This window comes from Sciurus vulgaris (genome assembly GCF_902686455.1).
Source record: "Sciurus vulgaris genome assembly, chromosome: 5".
In the NCBI taxonomy this organism is placed as follows: domain Eukaryota; kingdom Metazoa; phylum Chordata; class Mammalia; order Rodentia; family Sciuridae; genus Sciurus; species Sciurus vulgaris.
Window position 1 is genome coordinate 111,912,832 of NC_136465.1, and position 22,647 is coordinate 111,935,478.

Below are 22,647 nucleotides of genomic sequence, written 5' to 3' on the forward strand. Positions count from 1 at the left end.
CTCTCTGAAGGACGCTTGTGTCATACAGTAACACTCCAGGAGACATTCCTCTCCTTTACTTTTGTTTCTTTGCAAATAAGTAAATGTCAGGCTTCTTCCTTGATTGGCCCCTTATTCACTAAAAGTTACTATATATCCACCCTCTTTTTTGTCCTCCAAACACTGAGCTCTTGGTGCTCATCTGGTTGGATCCAGATTGTAAGGGCTACAGCCCAAGTGATCACTTAAAAGACTTGGGGCACAACCCTCCTTATCTTCCAGTTGGGCTCCTAATTTTGGTGGTTTTGGTGCCACTGGAAGGAAGACAGGGCCCTGCTTTGAACCAGAGTCTATAACTAATGCCTACAGCTATGCTGTGGTGGAAGATGGAAATCTTCATGTTAAATAGGGGCCTGGTAAACAGCATGACTTCTAGCCACAGTGTTCATCTATGAATTTTCCATCTATGGGTCTTCACTCTTCCATAGGAAAAATGAAGATGTGGGATTCTTACATTTAAAGCATTGAATTGCTGCAAGGGGAAAGGACTAGAAGATTATTACTGAATCATTTGCACAATGTGGAGGACAGGCCTCTGTAGGAGAAAGCACCTGCTTAATGAAGGGCAATATAAAAAGAGGGAAGCTGTACTTCGGCATCATCTTATGGGTTATAGTTCCTGGCAACCAGGCAGCTCAAGAGCCGAAGCGCAACGCATCATCATTCTGCAGGCTTCAGCCATAGGGGGGAAAAGGTGGTACCACAATTCTCTCCCAGTAGATGACGATGACGTGTTCTAAGCAGATGAGTGCAGAGACTCCTGTCAAATGAGCGAAAAGAAAAAGGAAGTGGGGAGAGGAGGAGGGACTCCAGAAATGGCACTGCAACGATCCTGGAATAAAAATGAGGGGCAGAAAAGATAAGCATATCCACCTTGAAACTCAACCCCTGCTCATTTTCCAATTTTGCCTCATGACCTCTTTTAATACTTTGTAAATACCATGAAAGCAGGCTAAAATAAATAAAAGCAGGCCCCTATCAGATTCTATTTTTCATTCTCCTCTAGGATTGTTTAAAATAACATTATCCTAAAAATAAAACCCATCCTTTGTAGCTTTAAGGAGCATTAAAAACCATTAAAGCTTTCTGAAACATTGCCTGCCCAAACCATAGTGGGCCTCAAGCTTTTTCCTCTCCACAGAAAGGCAGCTCTGGCTATCCCATTACTCTCCGCTTCCTTGGGTAGGGGCGTAACACGCAACCTCCTGAATGCCGGAGCTACAGGGAAAGTGCAAGGTCCACACCCTCCTGAAGCCGCCGGCAGCTTCTGGCGAGCTGTGAGCTCTTTGTCCCTTTTCCCCAGCAGGCGGCGCTGTCTCGGGGAATCTGCGGCCACCGCCCAGCCAGCCACAAAGGCCATTTCCGCCGTAGTTCCGCGAGCCTGTTCTAGTCTTGCTGGTCTGTTTAGAAACTGCCTTTCTTCACCCACTGCTTTTTGCTAAGGTTACAGAACATTGCCCTTGTGACAATTAGTGATACTTGAAAACGTAGCTCAGGGCTTTTGAAAGAGTACAAACATTAAAAACAACAAAACCCCTGCACACATGTATTTAAGATTGCACAATCAGTGATGTTTTTTTAAAAAGACCCCAAATGCAGTTCGACTAATGAGAATAAAAGGGGCCCTAGAAACGATAAACAAGACAATATATGCCGAAAATTAGAATGCTTAAAATTTTTTTGTTGTTTTTTCCAGACTTTTCTGCGGGCTTAGAAAATAACTCGCGAAAATTCAGCTGCAGCGCCATCTGCTGGACATACTGCGACACTGCAGGTACCTGCGGCGAAGAAGATGGGGTTGCGGTTGAAACCCAGGCTTTTTGCCCAGGAAAGGCTCTGGCACCCAGGTAGTATTCACATGCATTCCTCTTTATCTAAAAAGAGAGTAAACTGACACTAGAAAATGACTTAGTCTCCGTATTGAGGAGCCCTCGAGACTACATGAACCGGCATTTTTTTATACTGATGGTCTTTTAGGAAAGCCTGGGGCTTTGGGAGGCCAAGAGGCATAATTCATTTCTTTACACCCACCTGTCTCTCAGGCACAAAACTGAAAACTATGTAGTCTGTCTTTGCACAGGGGAGTACCAGGGACAGAAGTCATGGCGTACTTGTTCTCCTGAATGGAACTGATTTTGCAAAATGGAAGAAATTTCAAAGGTGAAGAGGGTGACGGAAATAAAATTAATCTGGGAGTTGGAAGTGTTGAAATGTGACCTTGGTGGTGTTTTATATAAGATTACTACGCCCGGCTCCCATTTGTCAAACTTTTAAGTCAGTTGTAATTTACTTGAAAATTTTTCATTTAGGAGACTGCAGACCCTTTTCCACACAAAGGTCTTAAATCCATTTGCAAACACATTTATAAACATACTTCCAACATAAGCCTGCATTCACCATTGTTGCAATTTTTTTAAAGACCATAATCAGAAAATTCTTAGAAATAATAGAAAGCAGAATTTTAGGGCTGGGGATATAGCTCAGTTGGTAGAGTGCTTCCCTCACAAGCACAAGGCTCTGGGTTCAACTCCCCAGCATCACCAAAAAAAAAAAAAAACCAACAAAAAGAAAGCAGAATTTTAGAGTAGATTAGAGTTGGCCCGCCCATCTGGGAAAATATGGCATCACTGATAGAAGCATTTGTAATGGAAACATATTTATCAAATTTAGTTCTGCTCATACAGAGCATAATGGTTACTTTCTAGCAAAACTGAATTTTTGTGTGCTGGGATGAGTTTGCACTGGTTTTCTTAAGAGATGAAGTGTATTTATCAACAATGTAGCCAACCTCACTGATTGTGTAGTCCTTGGGGTTCATGTCATTTGACTTCCTTATAGAGGCAGTGTTTCATAAGGTACTTATACAATACCTTTGGTACTTCGATAACAGCCTGTTTGGATGAGACCTGTCTGATTCTGTTTCCGTAGGGATCATAGATAAAACATTAACCCATTATAGGGGTACTTGAAGATGTTCAGACAACTAAGAAATCAGGATGGAAATCTACTGTGGCAATGAATGGGTAGATTATATCAGAGAACTAGAAGACTGCAGGGTTTTGTTTGTTTGTTTGTTTCCACTACTGGACATTGAACCCAGGAGTGCTCTACCACTGAGCTAAATTCCCAGTCTTTTTTATTTTTGAGACAGGTTCTCACTAAGTTGCCCAGGCTGGCTTTGAACTTTCAATCTTCTTGCCTCAACCTCATGAGTAGTAGGATTTCCATTTTTTCCCCCTATTTTGAATGAACAAAGAGATATTGGCTCCCAAATTGTGCCCAGCAGAGAAAATATTTAATGGCTGATGCCACATACCTCACTTCTAATGTATTTGTAGGGAGCCTTTCACTGAAATAAATTTCTTGATAACAAATTAGCACATGTTGGCATAAAGTAGAGAACTTGAGCATCTCTCAACCAAGGCACTTTTAGGACCTTTGGCCCAGGACAGTGCTGGGAATAAAGGTGGAGCAGTGAGAGTACGTTGAGCCCTCCCAGTCTCCTCCTCTTATGTGGCACAAAGAAGTTCCTTTATACAGAATATTTTCTCCTGTCTGGTTCTCTTTATTTCATTAACTTTTTAAAAAGTGCCTCACCCTCAGAGCAGAGCCATAAGACAAACTACCTGTCACTTCGTTCACAGACATCCCAAGAACGTTCATGGGAGCACTATTTCTGGTGAGCCCAATATAAAAAGGATATCCATGCTTTCAGCAGTTGAGCTCAAATATTTGTGTTTGGCAAAAAGCATGGGGAAATATTTTTAGAGATGACCTCTCCCTTGACTTTCAATTTATTTTATAATTGGACTTTTAAGAGTATATGACTATTCTCAAAAAAGCCTGAAACAGATTGTATGTGGGAAAAGTTTCTATCTGGGCCTAGATTTAAGTTAGTGTACAATCCACAGCACTGCAAAATAATGATAATAATAATGATGATGATAATGATGTTAGTGTCCCTCATGGTTGAAATACTGACTTCAAAGCTTGACACAGTGACACACACGGGTACTCCCAGCTACTTGGGAGGCTGGGCCCAAGAGTTTGAGGACTGCCTGAGCAGCATAGCTAGATCTCATATCTTAAAAAACAAACAAAAAACCCACCTGACTCCACAGAAAAAGTGCCCTAACAATGTCAATTCAACTCATTTTTTAAAAAAATATTTTATTAATTGTTGATGGATCTTTATTTTATTTACTTATTTATATGCAGTGTTGAGACTTGAACCCAGTGCCTCACACATGCTTAGGCAAGTACTCTACCACTGAGCCACAACCCGAGTCCCATCAATTCAACTCATTTTTTTTTTCTCATTATAGATCAGTCCACTTCTTTCTCCTCCCTCAAAAAAAAAGTCAGGTTTCTCAAAGGGTCTTGGTCTTCTGGCCAAGACTTTCTCTGAGAAGACGTGTTTGACCCCTCAAGTGTATGGAGGGTATGTCTGCTATGAGTGGGCAGCACCTCATGGTTCCCCATCACAAGCTCTTACAATACCATATAATCACTGTTTATCTATTTCTCATACTAGACTCTTAAATTCTGTGCAAAAGGAACCAAGGCTATTATGTTCATTTTGCATCCTCAGTGCCTAATTAGTGCCTTAGACCAAGTAGATATTAGGTAGGATTTCAACACACTGAGATGGGAGGGAAGGGTACTTACAATGGAGGAACTGATATGAACACATACAAAAGTATAGGCCTGGAAGATTACCAAGGAGCATGAGAGTGATTTGACTGAAGCCTGATGGGACTGAAAGGAGATAAGATGGTCAAGAGTCTAGGTTATGACCTCCTGAATGTTAGTTGAAGGCAGTGGTCATCATAACTTGAGATAGCTGCAAATGATGAAATTTCTGGCATATTATATTATTAGATAAGTGCTTTACATATATTTGCATTAAATGCTTAGAGTCACAGGTCTAGCTTATACCATTTGTAGAAAATAATTTAATTGGCAAAACCAGTCCCCATGGCCAAACCAATTAGTCAAATAATACTTTTCTGTCATAAAAAGTTTAGCTTTATTTTTTTCAGTTAAAAAATACATATGTATATAGATAAACTGTAAGGCCCTTCACTTTCTCTCCTGTGACTTCTAATTCTAAGAGACAGCTGTGACAGGCACAGAGGCTTGCTATGAATTTGTCAAATGGATGAAATAAGGCACTGTCCTGTCATTGTTTCTCTTTGCTCTCAAGGGATTCTCCCTCAGGCATGATACATTCTCAAATGACTCATGATCCCTTTGCTTGGGAACAGAGCACATACACAATTCAGGATGGCTGGGGAATACCTTTCTGTTGTGAAGAATAAGGACAATGGAGAAGGGGAGGGTGGAAAAGAGAAACCAGCCTAGTGCAAGCCATTCTCAGGTACATGGTTTTCCAGAGAGGGAACATTTGGTAATTCAAAAATCTGGAAATTGAGCACTTTTACACTGTCTATACTACGTACCCTTAGGAGACCTAGACCCCAGTTTGAAGACTATGTCTTCACAGAACCTGGACCAGTGGTCTCCAGAGTGGGATGTTCAGGAAGAACAGAGAAAAAAGTTATTACAAATTCCACTTATATATTATTAGGTCATTCTCTTAAACTTTCTATTTTGATAAATATTTATACTTTATATAAAGTAGGCTCAGTGGTATATAACTTACCTACCATGTGGAAGGCCCAGGTTCAAATCCTAGCATCACACATAAATAAAAATAACAATACTTTATATAAAATATAAGTATAATGATACGCAATTTTAAATAAATTATACATATATAAATATATGCATATATGTCAACCATTTTATATATGAGAGAAGTTGTATATTACTAAGCACATGCAGTCAGACAAAATATGGACATCACTCATTTTTAGGGACAGTAGAGAAATATTGAAGGCTTCTGAGTAAGGGATTGGAAAGGACATACTTGTTGACTAGAGCTGATGGCAAGGAACAGTACCAGGCATCAAGAGAGATATATATACTGGGCATGGTGGCGCATGCCTGTAATCCCAGCAGCTCGGGAGGCTGAGGCAGGAGGATCAGAAGTTCAAAGCAAACCTCAGTAAAAAAGGTGCTCAGCAACTCATTGAGACCCTGCCTCTAAATAAAATACAAAATAGGACTGTAGATATGGCTCAGTGGTCAAGTGCCCCTGAGTTCAATCCCTGGTACCCCTCCAAAAAAGGGGGGTGATACATAGAGGTACCACATCTGTCTTTAAATAGTTGGCAGTTAGACATGTGGAAGAACAAGTAAAAATAGTGAGTAATAAATGGTTCATGAATAATTAAAGGAAGGACGATGAGGAAGGAATTTAAAAAAACATAAAAAGTAATTTTTAAAATTTTGCTTTTAAACATGCATTGCTTACAAAAATAATTGAATTTTTAGCAAGGCCCTAAATGGGGCCCCAAATGGCTTCACCACACTGTTTTCATTTTGAATTCCGCACATTCTGTTTGGTTATGATCTGTCTTCTCCACCAAATTGATGTTTAGCTTCTGATTTGGAGGATCATGAACTTCATTTCTTAGAAGAAATACTTAAAAATGTGAAATTTTGTGATTAAAAAGAATTTACATCAGTGGTTCTGATCTTTCAGAAGAATCCACCTTGTAATAGTTAAAATATCCAGGGGAAAAAAAGAAGTTGGCGGGACTTACTTGAGTATCTTCACTATTTTTAGAAATTTGGTTATGACCAAAATTTCCCAGAGAAGGGGATTTTTTTAAAAAGTTCCCAAAGAACACCATAATAAGACATAATAATACCTTAAGTTCTGTATAACAGATCAAATCTTAAAAGGTTCTCATGATCTTATCCCTCATCCACCAATTATGTCTCTGCTGTGTGTAAAGATAAGAGAGGTGTCCCAGATTCAGTATGAGTAGGAACTCCATCCTCCTGACAAATACTAGGTTGGAAAAGAACCATGAAGCCTCCAACCAGATACTTACTTAAACCAACCAAGCCACCTACCTTTCTTTCTTTTCTTTTTTTCTTGGTACTGGGGACTGAACCCAGGGATGCTTTACCCCTGCGCTATACCCCTCAGCCCTTTAATTTTTTTTTTCTTTTGAGACAGGTCTTACTAAGTTATCCAAGTTAGCCTGAAACTTGCAATCCTCTTGCCTCAGCCTTCTGAGTTGCTGAGATTACAGGTGTGTGCCACTGATCCTGGCTTACAATAACTGTGCCATGAGAAAAAACAAAGTAACAGGGTGTAATGGTGCATGCTAGCCACTCTAGAAGCTGAGGCAAGAAGATTGCAAGTTCAAAGCCAGCTTTAGCAACTTAGTGAGGTCCTATGTAATTTAGTGAGGCCCTGTCTCAAAATTAAAATAAATAAATAAATAAAAAGGGCTGAAGATATAGCTCAGTGGTAAAGCACCTCTGGGTTCAGTTCCCAGTACAAAAAAAGAGGAGGAGGAGGAAGAGAAGTCTTTTTCCCCCTGTGCTGTTACAGCCCAACAACATAGAAGACTTCCATAACCGCAAGAGGTGAGGGGTTTCTCCCCATGAGGAAGCAAGCTGTCAGTTTTGCAGTGACATCAGCTGGGTGTCCTGTAATCTAATTTAGTTCTGACACTATCTACCTGAAGTTAGTATCCAGTCTCTCATGTTAAAGGTGTGCTCCCAGAGACTCCCCCACATCCCCCCAACCCTACTGTAGATGCCAGTCACAGCCCCAGGTTGTTTAACCTGTGCTTGTGACTGATCCACTACAAAGCAGGATTCCCATAACCTTCTTAGATTCAATGAACTTGCTTGAGTGGCTCACAGAACTCAGAGAAACACTTTAATTTACTGGTTTATTATAAAGGATATTACAAAGGATACAGATGAAGAAATGCATTCCTCCAAGAATGTTCATGTGTTCACTATTAGGAAGCTTCTCTTGAGCCCGGTCCTTTTGGAGTTTTATGGAGACAACTTTGCATAGGCATGGTGAAAGCATGGACAACCATGTCAAAATATGATTGGACATAAAGGGCATGATCTAATGCTAATTGACTAGGTGGGGAAAACCAGCAAGACAAATGCCTCAGCATTTTTCTTGATCTCTTTGCGTAGCATTCTTCTTTCCAGGCATGGGGCAGGATCCCTCTGGAATGAGGAGAGTCTTATAACCTACTGTTAACCAAGGTAAATCAGAATTTCCTTAGAGCTAATTCCAAGGCTGAAAAGTGTAGTGGAGAGGGAGATAAGAGTTCTTGAGAAAGGACCTGCCTTGGGAAAGAAATTCTAGTTTCTGTGGCCTGCTTTGGGAGGGAGTTATGAGCCAGGAACCATGGATGACAACCAAAACAAAACATATCATTACATCACAATAACACCATAGGTATTATTTTGTCATTTAACAGAAGAGAAGAACCAAGACTTGGAGAAGATCCTTGCCAAATACACAGTTGCTGACAGAGTTCAGTTCAGGCCTGTCTTGTAGCTTGTTTTAGTGCCAACGTGGTAACTAGTAATTTTTGATAGGAGAGTTTCAGTAGAGTGGTAGAGGCAGAAGACAAATTCCAAGTGGTTAGTCTACTTATTCATCAAATATTTATTGGGGAGGGTGTGACTTCCAACTATGGTAGAGTGAGGAGGTGGACATCTCCCTGAAATGCTGGATAAAATGGACAAACACAACCATTTCTAGCACTGTAGAAATAAAGGCATATAATAATCTTAAATGTATTTTTGCCTGAATAATTGCTGAATATCATAATAGTGGGAATCTGTGGCATTCTTGCCTGAGGATGCTCCTATTGCCAACCTCCCCCTCAGCATAAGAGATTTATCCTGGGGGTAAGGGGACAGGGCAGGAATTCTGTGAAGACCAGCTTTGCAGCTACCATCCAAAATGGCTTAGTTGATTTGGAGTTCTTCTAACCCCACTTGTGGCTGGAAAAGCAAATTCCTGGGTATGGTTATGTACATGTACAGTGGAGAACAGAAAATGTGAGATTTCCACACACTTCCAGCTGACTTGGGGGCTGCCTGCACAGAGCAGATGTGAAAGGGTCCAACAGAAAGTAACAGTAAGCCCAGACAGAATTGAAGATGGCCTAAACTTTGAACTATGGCTCCCCATCCTACACAAAAATTCATAATCACAGGATGAAAGCCCTACTGGCTTGAGGTATTTGTGTTAGTTTTCTGTCACTGTGAGAGAAATCAGAGGAGGAAATTAAAGGAGTAAGTATTTATTTTGGCTCATGGTTTTAGTCCATGGTCACTTGGCTGTGTTGTTTCTGGGTCTGTGATAAGGCAGAGCCTGATGGTTAGAAGCAAGGTTGGGGCAAACTGCTCACCTCTTGGCAACTGGAAGCAGAGAGAGAGTCTAGGGACAAAATACGCCCTTCAAGGGAATCCTGCCCCATGCCCTGGAAAAAGGAATGCTACACAGAGAGGCCAAGAATATGCTGAAGCAGACATGTCTTGCTGGGTTTCCCCACCCAGTCTATTAGATTAGATTATGCCTTTTATGTCCAATCATATTTTGATATGGTTGTCCATGTTTTAACCATGCCTATGCAAAGAAGTCTTCATACCCCCAAAGAACTACTTCCTTCAACTAGGCCCCACCTCAGATTTCCACCACTTCCCAATAGCTATGAATCCATCAATGGATTAATCCATTGATGAGGTAAGAACCCTCTCGATCCAATCCCAAAGGCTCTACCCCTGAATACTGCTGCACTAGGTACCATATTTTCAACTTTTGGGGATCCAGACTATAACAGTGTTTCAGCACAATTTTTATCCCATCAGTTGACTACTAGTCTACTCAGGCAGAGGTTACCCCTAGGAAAATAATTTTTAAATTATTTTTTAAAAATATTTTTTAATACATTTATTTTGCAGCAATAGGGATTGAATCCAGGGGTGCCATACCACTGAGCTATATCCCCAGTCCTTTTTATTTTAAGACACAATCTTGCTAAATTGCTGAGACTGTCCCCAAACTTGAGATCTTCCTGCCTCAGCCTCTGGAGTAGCTGAGATTACAGGCATATACCACCACATCTGGCTGGAATTCAGACTTTTTTAAGAGAAAGAAGAAAGGAAACTGAACAGAGATAATCACCAGCCACACACTTCAGAGGAGACAGATTTCATAGCTTTAGCTCAGGCAAGTTACTAAACAAAGAAACTCATTAACTAAAGCACATTCTTTTTGTGCTGGGGATTAAACCCAGGGCTTTGTGCATGCAAGGCAAACACTCTACCAACTGAGCAATATCCCCAAACCCCAAAGCACACTCTTGAGAGAGAAAAATCAGTACAGAATTGCTACAATACATTATCTAAAACATCCAATTTTCAATAAAATATGCAAAGAGATAGGAAAATATGATCCATTCTCAGGAAAAGCAACAATCAACAGAAATTGAGTATCCAAAGTTGGATTTACCAAGCAAAGGCATTAAAGAGGCAACTATATTCAATCCCCAGCACCGCAAAAAAAAAAAAAAAAAAAAAAAAAAAAGGCAACTATAATTATGATAAAAAAAACTAAAGTCACATTTAAAGAATCAAAGATAGGCAAGGTTGCACACTCCAATAATCCCAGCAACTCGGAAGGCTGAGGCCAGAGGATCACCAGGTTTGAGGGCAGCCTCAGCAACTTAGTGAGACCCTGTCTCAAAACAAAAATTAAAAGGCTGGGGATGGGGGACTGGGGTTGTGGCTCAGTGGTAGAGTGCTTGCCTAGCATGTGTGAGGTACTGGGCTTGATTCTCAGCACCACATAAAAATAAATGAATAAAATAAAGGTCTATCAACATCTTAAAAAATGTAAAGAAAAAAATGGCTGGTGATGTAGCTCAGTGGTAAAGTACCCCTGGGTTCAATCCCCAGGGGATTGAGAGAGAGAGAGAGAGAGAGAGAGAGAGAAAGTAAGTTAGTTCCAAGCCAGCCTGGGCAATTTAGTGAGACCCTGTCTCAAAATAAAAAATAAAAAGAGCTGGGGATATGACTCAGTGATAAAGCACCCCCTGGGTTAAAGCCCTAGTGAGGAAGAGTGTGTGTGTGTATCTTTACCTGATTGAGAATGTAGCTCAGTAGTAAAGGACCACAGGATTCACTCCCCAGACAAAAGAAAAGAAACAAAGAAAGATAGGCACAACGGCATGCGCCTGTAGTCAGTCTGGAGGCTGAGGCAGGAAACTCTCTTGAACCCAGGAGTTTAAGGCCAGCCTGGGCAACATAGACCCTGTCTTAAACAAAACAAAACAAAACAAAACAAAACAACAAAACAAAACCTAACAAAATAAGAATTAATGGCACAGTAAGAAATACTAAGCAGAGCTGGGAGCAGTGGCACACACCTATAATCCCAACAACTCAGGAGGCTGAGGCAGTAGGATTGAAAGTTTGAGGCCAGTCCAGGCATCATAGGGAGACCTTGTTTCAAAACAACAAAAGAATATTTAACATAAAAGGATACAGTAGAGGAGGAAGAGAGGAACAAAAAAGACAGAGAACTTATAGAAAAACAAATTCAAAAATGGAAAATGTAAATCCATTCACATCAAGAATTACATTAATTATGAATGACCTAAACACCCTAAATAAAGAAACTGTCAGACTGAATGAAAAAGGAAGATATCCACAGATACATTTTAGGTTTAATGCTACAAATAAGTTAATAGCAAAGAAATAGAATAAGGTATGTCATAGAAATAGCAACCATGATAGAGCTGTAGTGGCCATAGTAATATCAGACAAAATAAACTTAAGACTCTTCATCACCTAAAAAAAGAGTACCAGAGACAAAGAGGGACATTTAATAAAAATAAAAGGATCAGTTCATCAGGAAAATATAACTATACAAATATGTAGGATCTCTAAAATACATGAAACAAAAACTGACAGAATTTTGGGGAGAAATAGACAAGTCAATGGTAATAACTGGAACTTAAATACTCCACTCAGTATTAGACAGAACATTTAGAAAATCAGCAGAGGTCTGGAAGGTTAGAGCAACATTACCAACAAATTTGACCTAAATATATGTAGGGTACTCTGACTCATGACTTCAGAATTTATTGTTTGCAAGTGAGTACATAGTATATTCTCTAAAGTACACCATATATTAGTACATAAAATAATGCTTAATATTAAAAGAATTGAAATCAATAAACTATATTCTCTGACACATGGAATAAGGTTAGAAATCAATAACAGAAATCCGAGAAATCCCTAAGTATTTGGAAATTAGGAAGACTTCAAAATAGCCAGTGGGTCAAAAAAGATATCAGAAGGGAAATTTTTAATTATTTTTAACTGAATGAAAATGAAAATATATCATATCAAAATTTATGGGAAGTAGGGCTGGGGTTGTAGCTCTGTGGTAGACCGCTTACCTAGCATGTGTGAGGCACAGATTCGATTCTCAGCACCACATATAAATTTAAAAAAATAAAGATCCATTGATAACTAAAAAAAATTTTTAAAAAATTTATGGGAAGTAGCTGAAAGTGCTTAGAGGGAAACATCAGAAAAGAATTAAATAAGAAAGAGAGGTCTTAGGATATTGTGAAATATATAATCTCCAAAGTGATGTGTTTGTGTGTGGTACTAGGGATTGAACAGAGGGGTGCTCTACTACTGATCAATATCCTGTCTTTTTCGTTTTATTTGAGACAGGAGACATGATCATGCTAATTTGTTGAAGCCAGCCTGGAACGTGGCATCCTCCTGCCTCAGGCTCCAGAGCTGCTGGGATCACAGATGTGCACCACTGTATCTGGAGAGGCAATGATTTAATTAACCATTCCTACATAATGCAGCTTCCATTAAAACACTCTCTTAATCCAATGAGGTACAAATTTCTACACAATGAATCCCTCTCAAAGTTTGTTCCTCTTCTCTATTAGGATTGCCTACAGACTGTCCAAAAGTTTAGAGGGAGTTTACACATTCAAAATTGGGATGTGGAGTGAGGCAAATTGGTTGTTTTCCAACCCCAAAGCATACAGCAGAAAACTGCTTTCCCAACTCACTACAGTTCTGACACTAAATATATGGGTTTCCCACCCCCCAGCACCAGCCAATTTTCAATTCTCTGCAATCACAAACCCAAATGTCTAATTTAATTCAGTTTTGACACTAATCACCAAAGTTAGCATAGACCCTGTAGGTAAGGGCTCAGGCCCATAAAACTGCCCCCAACTTCAGACACCTGTCACATGTATTGGGCATCTATACTTCTGTCTGATTTGGTTACAAATTGGAGGCTTCCATGATCCCCTCCTCAGGTTTGGTTTGCATATAGTGTGCACAGTGCTAGGGATTGAATCCAGGGCCTCACACATGCTAGGCAAGGGGTCTACCAGCTTCCTCTTCAAGTTTAGAAATCTGCTATAATGGTTCACAGAACTCAGAGAAACACTTGTGTTTATTTTAAAGGATACAAATGAATAGTCAAATGAAGAGATACATAGGGCAAGGTGTAGAAGGGTCTTGAGTGCAAGAACTTCCCTATTCCCATGGAGTTGAGCTATGCTACCCTCCTGTTAAGGGAATGTGTTCTTGTGTACCACCCTGGAGCTCTTAAGGAATTTTCATAGAGATTTCATCATGTAGGTATGATCAACTATTAACTCAATCTCTGGGCCCTCTCCCTCCTTGGGTGATGGGGAATGGGTTTAAAATTTCCAAGTCTCTAATCATGAACTGATCTTTCTGATGACAAGCCTCTTTCCTGAAACTATCCAGGATAGTTTCCCACCAAAAGTCACCTCATTAGAATGAAAACTGCTTCTATCACCCAGAAAATTGTGAGGTGCTTTAAGCTTGGTGTTGAGACTGTGAAGCCCCATACTTCAGCACTGAGCTACATCCCAAGCCCTTTTATTTTTTTTTTTTTTTTTTTTTTTTTTTTTTTTTTTTTTGAGACAAGGTTTCCCAAAGTTGTTGAGGCAGGCTTCAAACTTGTCATCCTCCTGCCTCAGCCTCCCAGTTGCTGGGATTACAGGCATGTGCAAAACTGTGCCTTGCTTTATTTCTTAGTATGTCACAGAGAACTTTCAAGGTCAAACTTGTACACATACTTGAATGTTTAGGTTCTGATGGACTTCCATCTTCAGTTGCAAGAATATAATCTGGGGCTGGGGATATAGCTCAGTTGGTAGAGTGCTTGCCTTGCATGCACAAGGCCCTGGGTTCAATCCCCAGCACCACAAAAAAAAAAAAAAAAAAAAAAAGAATATAATTTGTAGTTCCAGGGAAGTACTTGGGGACTTTTTTTTTTTTTTTCCTTCTTCAGTGCTGGGGATTGACCCAAGCACTCTACCAACTGAGCTATATTCCCAGCCCTTGGGGCCTTATTTTAAACTGTATCACCAATCTAGATTTTTCCTTTCCTCAGAATGACTTTATTTTGAGTTACCTTTTTTTTTTTTTTTTTTTTTTTTTTTTTGCTATTGGACTATTGTCTTGTCCTGCCCTGACTGATTTTCTAATATAGAAGCTTAAAGATCTGGGTTGGAAATGCAGTTCCCTTCCCATCCTTATGAATATTGATTAATTTCCTGCTTCAGACCTCTACTTGAAGGTCTAAGAGGTATCTCAAACTTAATATGAACAAAACAAATCCTGCTTGCTCCTTACTACCCTTAATACTATTTTTCCTAAAGTGTTCCTCATTTAATTCAATATCAGCTTAATGATTCCAGTTGCTCAGAATCAAACCATTGTCATTCATTTTAAAAATTTATTTATTTATTTATTTATTTATTTATTTATTTATTTATTTTGGGTACTGAGGATCAAACCCAGTGCCTCACATGTGCTAGGTAAGCACTCTACCACTCGACCACCCAGCCCCTATTGTCATTTTTTTTTTTTTGTTAATATTTTTTAGTTGTAGATAGACATATCCTTATTTATTTATTTTTATGTGGTGCTGAGAATCAAACCCAGTGCCTCACATATTCGAGGCAAGCACTCTACCACTGAGCCTCAGCCCCAGAACCCCATTGCCATTTTTGACTCTTCTTTTTTTCACAACCCCCATCCAGTCTGTCAGAAAATTCTATCCAGAATCTGGCCACTAATTATCTCCATTGCTTACACTCTGAGATCCTGCTCAAAGTATTGTAGTAGTTGCTTAGCTGTTTCTTCCTTGCTTCTCTATACTCTAAGTACAGAAACCAGAGTAACCCTGTTAAAACAAAAGTCTAATCTTGTCATAAGTTTTCTTGGACCCTTCCAGTGGTTTCCAGTTTCAGACAAAATGCCAAAATTCTTATGGTGGACCCTATTTTTACTCTGGCCTTGCCTTCTAATTATTTTTTTCTTCCCACATACTGTTCCATACATTTCCTCTGTCTAGAATGCTCTTCTCCTGACATCTAAATGATTCACTTCTTCCTTCAAATCAGAGATACCCTCAGTCTTAATCTTCTGTTACTATAACAAAATACCTGTGGCTGGGTAACATTATAAAGAGAGATTTATTTAGCTCACAGTTTGGGAAACTGGAAGTCCACGATGGGCTGGCTCCACTTGCTTGGTCTCCAGTGAAAGCTAAAGGCAGGTGGCATCATGGCCTGAGTGTGAACAAGACAGGGAGAACATATTACCAAACAGAAAGAGAATGATTCAGGCTTGGTCTTTTATAATAGCTTGCTCTCATGATACCTAACTCACAGGTCCCACAAGAACTACCTTATGAGGACAGCACCCTCAATAACCTAAGAACTTCCACTAGGCTTCACCTCTTAGAATTACCACCACCTCTACACCTTTAAACTGAGGATCAAGCCTCCAACACACAAACCTTTCATAGACAAACCTCATACCAACTATAGCACTCCTTAGTACTCTCTGTCCTTCTTACTTGTCTTTATTTTTTCTTCATACATAGTATCTCTTTCCCAAATGCAATATATGCTCTTTAGCAGATTTTGTCTTGTCCTCAATTCCTATTATTGTTAGTGCCTACCACATGCTAGGTGCCAAATAAATAACATAATAGCATTTCTAGAAAATCTTTATGTGCTATATGAATAAATTATACTTCATTTTATAAATGATGAGACCAAGATTCACTCAATCAGTTGTACTAGAGCTAAAATCCAGGTTTCGCCATCTCAATCCAGTGACCCAAGCTGTTTCAGAACAAGTATTAATCTGAAGATGGGGAAATTCAGCCAAAATAGTGTAGGGACACTGGCAGAGGCCACACTATCTAATCACACTAGAAGTCAGACTTCTCAGTTCCTAGCTGTTGTAATGGCCCTGAGAGGTTTCACTCTTATTGCTGAGGAGTCAATAAATATTTTATTATTTGAATTTTTATTTTCCCTATCCCATAGTATTTTTCCATTTATGTTTTACCCTGTCCTTTAGAGTCAAAATTATTCTGTTGCTTGTTAAGAAAGTAACTACTACCTTCCCAATCAGCTAAACTTCTCATCTGAGTCTCCCATAACAATGAGCTTGGGGCCAGGCCATCTGGGCCTAGAAACCATGAAGCCCTCAGTGCAATGGAGCAAACCAGAACCAAGGAAACAGTTTGCATAGCTTGTTAGGTGACCTCTATTCCAGGTTAATTTTATTTTCCTCTCTCGAACAACTTTGGTTTACTATAAGTGATTTCAGTCAGAATAAAGAGGAAAAGCAGCCTGAATTTAAAAATTGTTTCTTTGTTTTGAACACAAACGATTTTTTTTTCTCCACACTATATGAGCTGGACTCTGTCCCTTGGGCTCTGTACAAATAAATGGAGCTGCTGAGGGAACATGGTAAGTTGATTTTTGTAGTTACAGGCTGTTCCACATCATCCATTTACAAGGTCAGTGGGGACTACAGCTTACCAAAACAGAGAACTATGTAATTTAAAACAAGGAAATCTTGATCTATCAGAAACATGTGAAGACTTTTCAGGGTTTCTAAATGACTTATATTCCTGACTCTAGTGGAACAAAATATTCCAGAGGGTAAGGAAAAAATACAAGGTCTAAAGGATCAAAATAGCAAAGTGCTATAAAAATAAAGCCCTGTGAGAACAGACTCACATCTGTTGGAGCACTGAACTACATCTCCTAACTGAGGACTTTGGGGACCGTTCCAGATTTGGATGATTTGGGGAAATAAACATGTAATTAAAGATGTAGATATAAAAGTGGTTCTATTCTAATGTTTTTGGAGAGGAGACAGTGGTTCAGAAATGCTAGCTTTGAAGCCAATCTCCTGCAGGAAAAGGGAGGTATTTCCAGAGAAGGCTGGGCTGAAGGCAGCATGGGCCAGTGTACAACCTTAGATGGGTTATTTAATCTCATGAGCCTCACTTTCCTCCTCTGTAAAATGGAGGTGACAACAGCTTCTACCTCCTAGGAGTATCATGAAGAATAAATAAGTTAAGGCTTGTAAATCCCTCAGTCTAAGGATGAAAGCCATGTGTGATGATACCTGTGCTAATGGTAGAGACACTGAGCTAGATAAGGGGTGAGACAGTAAAGAAGTCAGAGGGCATTTAGAACCCAGGAGATAAAAGACTAGGAAAGAACCATAAGGACTGTGAGTATAGTTCAGTGGCAGAGCATGTGCTTAGCATGCAAGAGGCCCTTGGTTCCATCCCCAGCACCAAAAAACAAAGAAAACACCATTCCAGGTGCTATGGCAGTGCCCTGTAATACCAAAGACTCCAGAGGCTGAGGCAGGAGGATCACAAGTCGAAGACTAGTGTCAGTAATTTAGTGAGGTCCTAAGCAACTTAGCAAGAAAATTTAAAAATTAAAAGACCTGGGAATGTGACTCAGTAGTAAAGCACCCCTAGGTTCAATCCCCAGTACCAAAACAAAGCAAAACAAACAAACAAACAAAAAAACTACAGTAGAAAATGCCATGAATGAGTTAATTTGGATTAAAAAACTGAATCGAGAGGAGCCAGGCTAGGCCTTGGGTGTTAGTTGACTGTGAGAGAGGGTTCAACTTGAAGCCAGGGAATGAACTAGGCTCTGAGAACAAAAAGACCTTTTTGTGCAAGGACCAAAAAAAAAACTAAGAGAAATGACCTGACATGGACAAGTGTGAAGGTAGGGATAATGACGTTCTGGTTGTAGGAAAGTTTTCTTTTCCCTCTGAAATTTCCAGAATTTTGGTCTTTGAAATTAACTGACAATATACTAAAGGTACACAAATTTATTAATGAGCATAAGCACAGAAACCATATATAGAATATGAGACTCAAGGGCAATATAACTGAACTTTATATAGAGCTAAGCCTTATGTAGGGATTCTAGAGGGAAGTAAGGTGACAGACTATGGAAGGTTTCAAGGAGAAGGTACCCAGTGGGTAAGGGATACCTTTTTATGCAGATGAAGTCCCCCAGGCAACAGCCACCCATTCCATCTGGGTCAATTGTCAGACCCCTAGTCTCTTCTTCCTATGGAAAAGATCTTTCCTAGGAGAAGGGGGCTATCAGAAAAGCTTCTGCCTACAGAGTGAGGAGACACATGCCTATAATCCCGGATACCACAGACTGAGGCAGGAGAATTGCAAATACGAGCCTAGCCTATTGACTGAAATTGAATTCCATGCATGTAAGAGTTGGGATGAACTGAACTACTAATGCTTTCCTAGCATGCATGAGGCTTTAGGTTTCGTCTCCATTACCACACACACATACACACACACAGAGAGCCTCTGCCTGCATTGCTGTTTACAGCGGTAGATTTCTTTTTGCAAAAGGACAGCTTTTTGGAATCATTTCTGTGTCTGCTGAAGTCTAGTTTCTCTGAAAAAACAACTTGAAATGTGTACAAGAAATAGATTCAGGGTGAGGTGTTTTAATCTCCCTCACAGTAAATGTTAAACAACCAGCTGGGAGTGAGGTGTGGAAGCCTCATTTGTACCATTCGCTAATTTCCCTGGTGTAAATACATGTACCACAGCTAGGCTGAGAATGTATCTCAGTGGTAGAACACATTTTTAGCATGCTTGAGGTCCTGGATTTGATCCCCACCATTGGAAAATAAATATTGCTGACTTAAAGCTACCCAGGTGATGTCTAGCTGGTTCATGTAATTCCTTAAAATTCAACAATGGGTTCTAGCAGACTCCAGCATACCAATGAGTGGGGGATTAGTACAAAAGAATTATAAGGGGGTGAGATTAGTGGGTGGGGAGACTTGGCTAGGCACTGGAAGAAGCTGGATGCTTTTAGCCAAATTTAACTATCAGACTAACAGGAGACTATTTTTTGCCTCTTAAGCTTCCTAACTGTATAATTTTGCACTGATGTTATATTGAGGCTCTATTTTCCTAATTTTGTAGGAAAAACCAAATATTTAGTGTACTTGAAAATAGTTACTCTGTGTCCTGGGCACTTGAGGAGGGGGCAGGTAGAAGGAGAACCAGAAAAGTAAAAGGGGAAAGATTTTCCTGAGATTCAGAAACTCTAAGAAAACCCTCACTGGCTCAGCTAGTTATAATCATAAAGAAGTTATAATCATATCAGAAGTTATAATCATAAAGAAAACCCTTAGGGACCTTCCACTTGGGCTCCTTGAGTGCTTTTTAGGCATAGGAATAAATAAGATTATTAAATAAACATTGCTATAAATAAAGAAGGTTTCCAGACTCCAATATATGGTCCACTTATGAGAATAATGGAGATATGAATACTGTGAGTGGTTCTTTTTTTTTTTTTTTTTTTTTTTTTTTTGGTACTGAGTCACATCCCCAGCCCTTTTTTTAAAGTTATTTTTTATTTTGAGACAGGGTCTCACTAAGTTGCTTCAAGCCTTGCTAAGTTGCTGAGGCTGGCCTGGAATTTGTGATCCACCCTCAGCCTCTCAAGCCACTGGGATTATAGGTGTGTACCACCACACCCAGAAAATTAAACTTTTTAATTTTCTGCAAGAAAAATTTACCTGTGTGGCCTAAAGGAATGAGGAGATGTTTAAGGGACTGGTTATTAATTATAAGAAAGATTAGAACTTACAAAAGAAGGCTTGGATATAGTGATACAGGGTGGAAATACAGGGCAAATACAACCTACTCAATTATATCAGTCACTATGAGCAAATGATTCCAAACCACTGAACAAGCCAAATGAGACCTCATTGGAAAGAAAATGTGAAATTTCAGAGAAGCTAGCCAATCGTATATGGTAACATCCCAGAGTGGAGTTAGCATGGCATCAGCAAGGTCCTTATAAAAGGTAAGTGGTCAAAATGCTGCTCAGATCAGTAAGAACTTGAAAGAATTTGTAAAGCTGTGCTCAGAGATCCATACCTATAATCCCAACTACTCAGGAGGCTAAGGCAGAAGGATCACAAGTTCCAGGCCAACCTAGGCAACTTAGACCCTATCTCAAAATAAAATTTAAAAAGTGGTGGGCTGGGGATATAGCTCAGTTGGTAGAGTGCTTGCCTTGCAAGCACAAGGCCCTGAGTTCGATCCCCAGTACCACAAAAAAAAAAAAAAAAGAAGAAGAAGAAACACCTTTTGGGGGGCTGGGGATGTAGCTCAGTTGGTAAAGTGCTTGTCTCACAAGCACAAGGCCCTGGGCTCAAATCCCCAGCACCAAAAAAAAAAAAAAAAAAGGGTGGCGGGGTGTGGAGGTATGGGGAGGGAGGGTGGCAGACATGTGGTAGAACACTTGCCTAGCAAGCATGAGCACTTGGGTTCAGTCACCAAAAAAAGAATGGATTACCTAGACTTACTAGGGATAAAAAGGAAAAAACAAAACTGCCTTTTAATGCATAGATTTTAAAATGCTTTTATTATAAGGACTAGGGGCATAACTCAGTGGTAGAGCACTTGCCTACCATGCCCTCGGCCCAGGGTTCAATTCCCAGCATTGCAAAAGAAAAAAATGTTTATTTTAAAGAAAGTTGTTGAGCTTAACTGAAGAGTCCTGGCTATCTTTTGGAGGTCTTAAAAGTAGGACAAATTCCCTTTTTAAATTTCTTATTATCTGAGTAGTAGCCTTGCCTTAAGACAACAAATTCAATAATGTCTTTTCTAGGACTTCCTGTCCCTGTGAACTACAGTAACAGTAACAGGCTTAGGAAGACAGCCTAGAATAAAAAAAGAACTTTTCTTTCTTTCTTTCTTTCTTTCTTTCTTTCTTTCTTTCTTTCTTTCTTTCTTTCTTTCTTTCTTTCTTTCTTTCTTTCTTTCTTTCTTTCTATTTATTTATTTTGCAGTACTGGGGATTGAACCCAGAGATGCTTTACCACTGAGCTATACCCTCAACCCTTTTAACTTTTTGAGACAGGATCAAACTTAGCAACCTCAAACTTGTCATCCACTTGCCTCAGCCTCCCAAATCACTGGGTTCACAGGTATGCACCACCTCACTGAGCACAACTGTTATTTTAGGCATTTATTCCGAATTCTGCCTCTTAAAGTTGGAGGTAAATTATTTCAAATCTCAGGACCTTATTTCCCACAGTTCAATAATAAATAACTTTCTTGGCCTAGCGTGGTGGTGCTTGCCTATAGTCCCAGCATCTAGGGAAGCTGAAGCAGGGGAATCACTGGAGTTCACAAGTTTGATAATACATTTTATAGACTTTTAACCCAATCACAATGTGCCACAGGGGATCAGACCACCAGGCCCCTAAACGGATTCCCTTGGTAACACTAGGTAAATTTGGGCAGTTGTTTACATTCCTAGGTGGTCAGAGTGGAATGCTCCTCTCTGCAAGTTTACACACTTGAGACATTAATTGCTGTGGGCCAAGAACTAGGATTTCTCCCAACAACCTAGCATGGTGGTCCTTGCCTATAGTCCCAGCATCTAGGGAAGCTGAAGCAGGGGAATCACTGGAGTTCACAAGTTTGATAAAAGTCTGGGAAACATAGAGAGACCCTGTCTCACAAGTGAAATAAGGAATGGGGTTGTGGCTCAGTGGTAGAGTGCTTGCCTTGCATGTGTGAGGCACTGGTTTTAATCCTCAGCACCACATATAAATAAATTAATTAATTAAATAAAGGTATTGTGTTCATCTACAACTATAAATTTTTTAAAAAATTGTTTTAAAATTGAAATAAACTTTTTTTTTTTTTCCCCTTCAGTCCTGGGGATTGAACTCAGGGCTGCATGCATGCTAGGCAAGTACTCTACAACTGTGCTATATCCCCAGACTCCAATACCTTTCTTTTGGGAGGGGGTTGGATGTGTATTGGGAATTGAATCCAGGTGTTCCCTACCACTGAGATTACTCAGCCTCCAGACCTTTTTATTTTTATTTTGAGATAGAATCTTGGTAAGTTGCCCAGGTTAGTCTGGAACTTCTGATCCAGAAGTTCCTGCCTCAGCCTCCCCAGTAGCTGGGATTACAGGCATATGCCACTGCCTCTTGTTCCAATATCTTTCTTAATAGCTTATGTTTGAGGGCTGGGAGTACAGATCAGTAGTACAGCACTTGCCTAGCTTGCTTGAGACACTCAGTTCCATCCCTAGCAGCACACACACATAAAACAGAACAAAAGGAAAACTTCACTTAAGATTCCACCAAGGCATTATTGGAGTAGAAAATATTTTGTTATAAATTGCTATGAGTACAAAATATTCTTATACCTTATTTATTTGTAACATGTAATTTATAACTGAACACAAATTCTTTAGTATTAGTATT

General features: G+C 39.7%; 1 protein-coding gene across 1 annotated transcript in view; it reads left to right on the forward strand.

The window, feature by feature from the left end:
- The first annotated feature begins 1,746 nt into the window (after positions 1-1,746).
- LOC306660898 (tubulin alpha-1C chain) overlaps positions 1,747-22,647 on the forward strand; it is a 32,843-nt gene continuing 11,942 nt past the window's right edge. The window contains exon 1 of the mRNA XM_079139621.1: positions 1,747-1,886. The gene's annotated coding sequence lies outside the window, so the exon portion shown is untranslated. The remainder of the gene's footprint in view (positions 1,887-22,647) is intronic.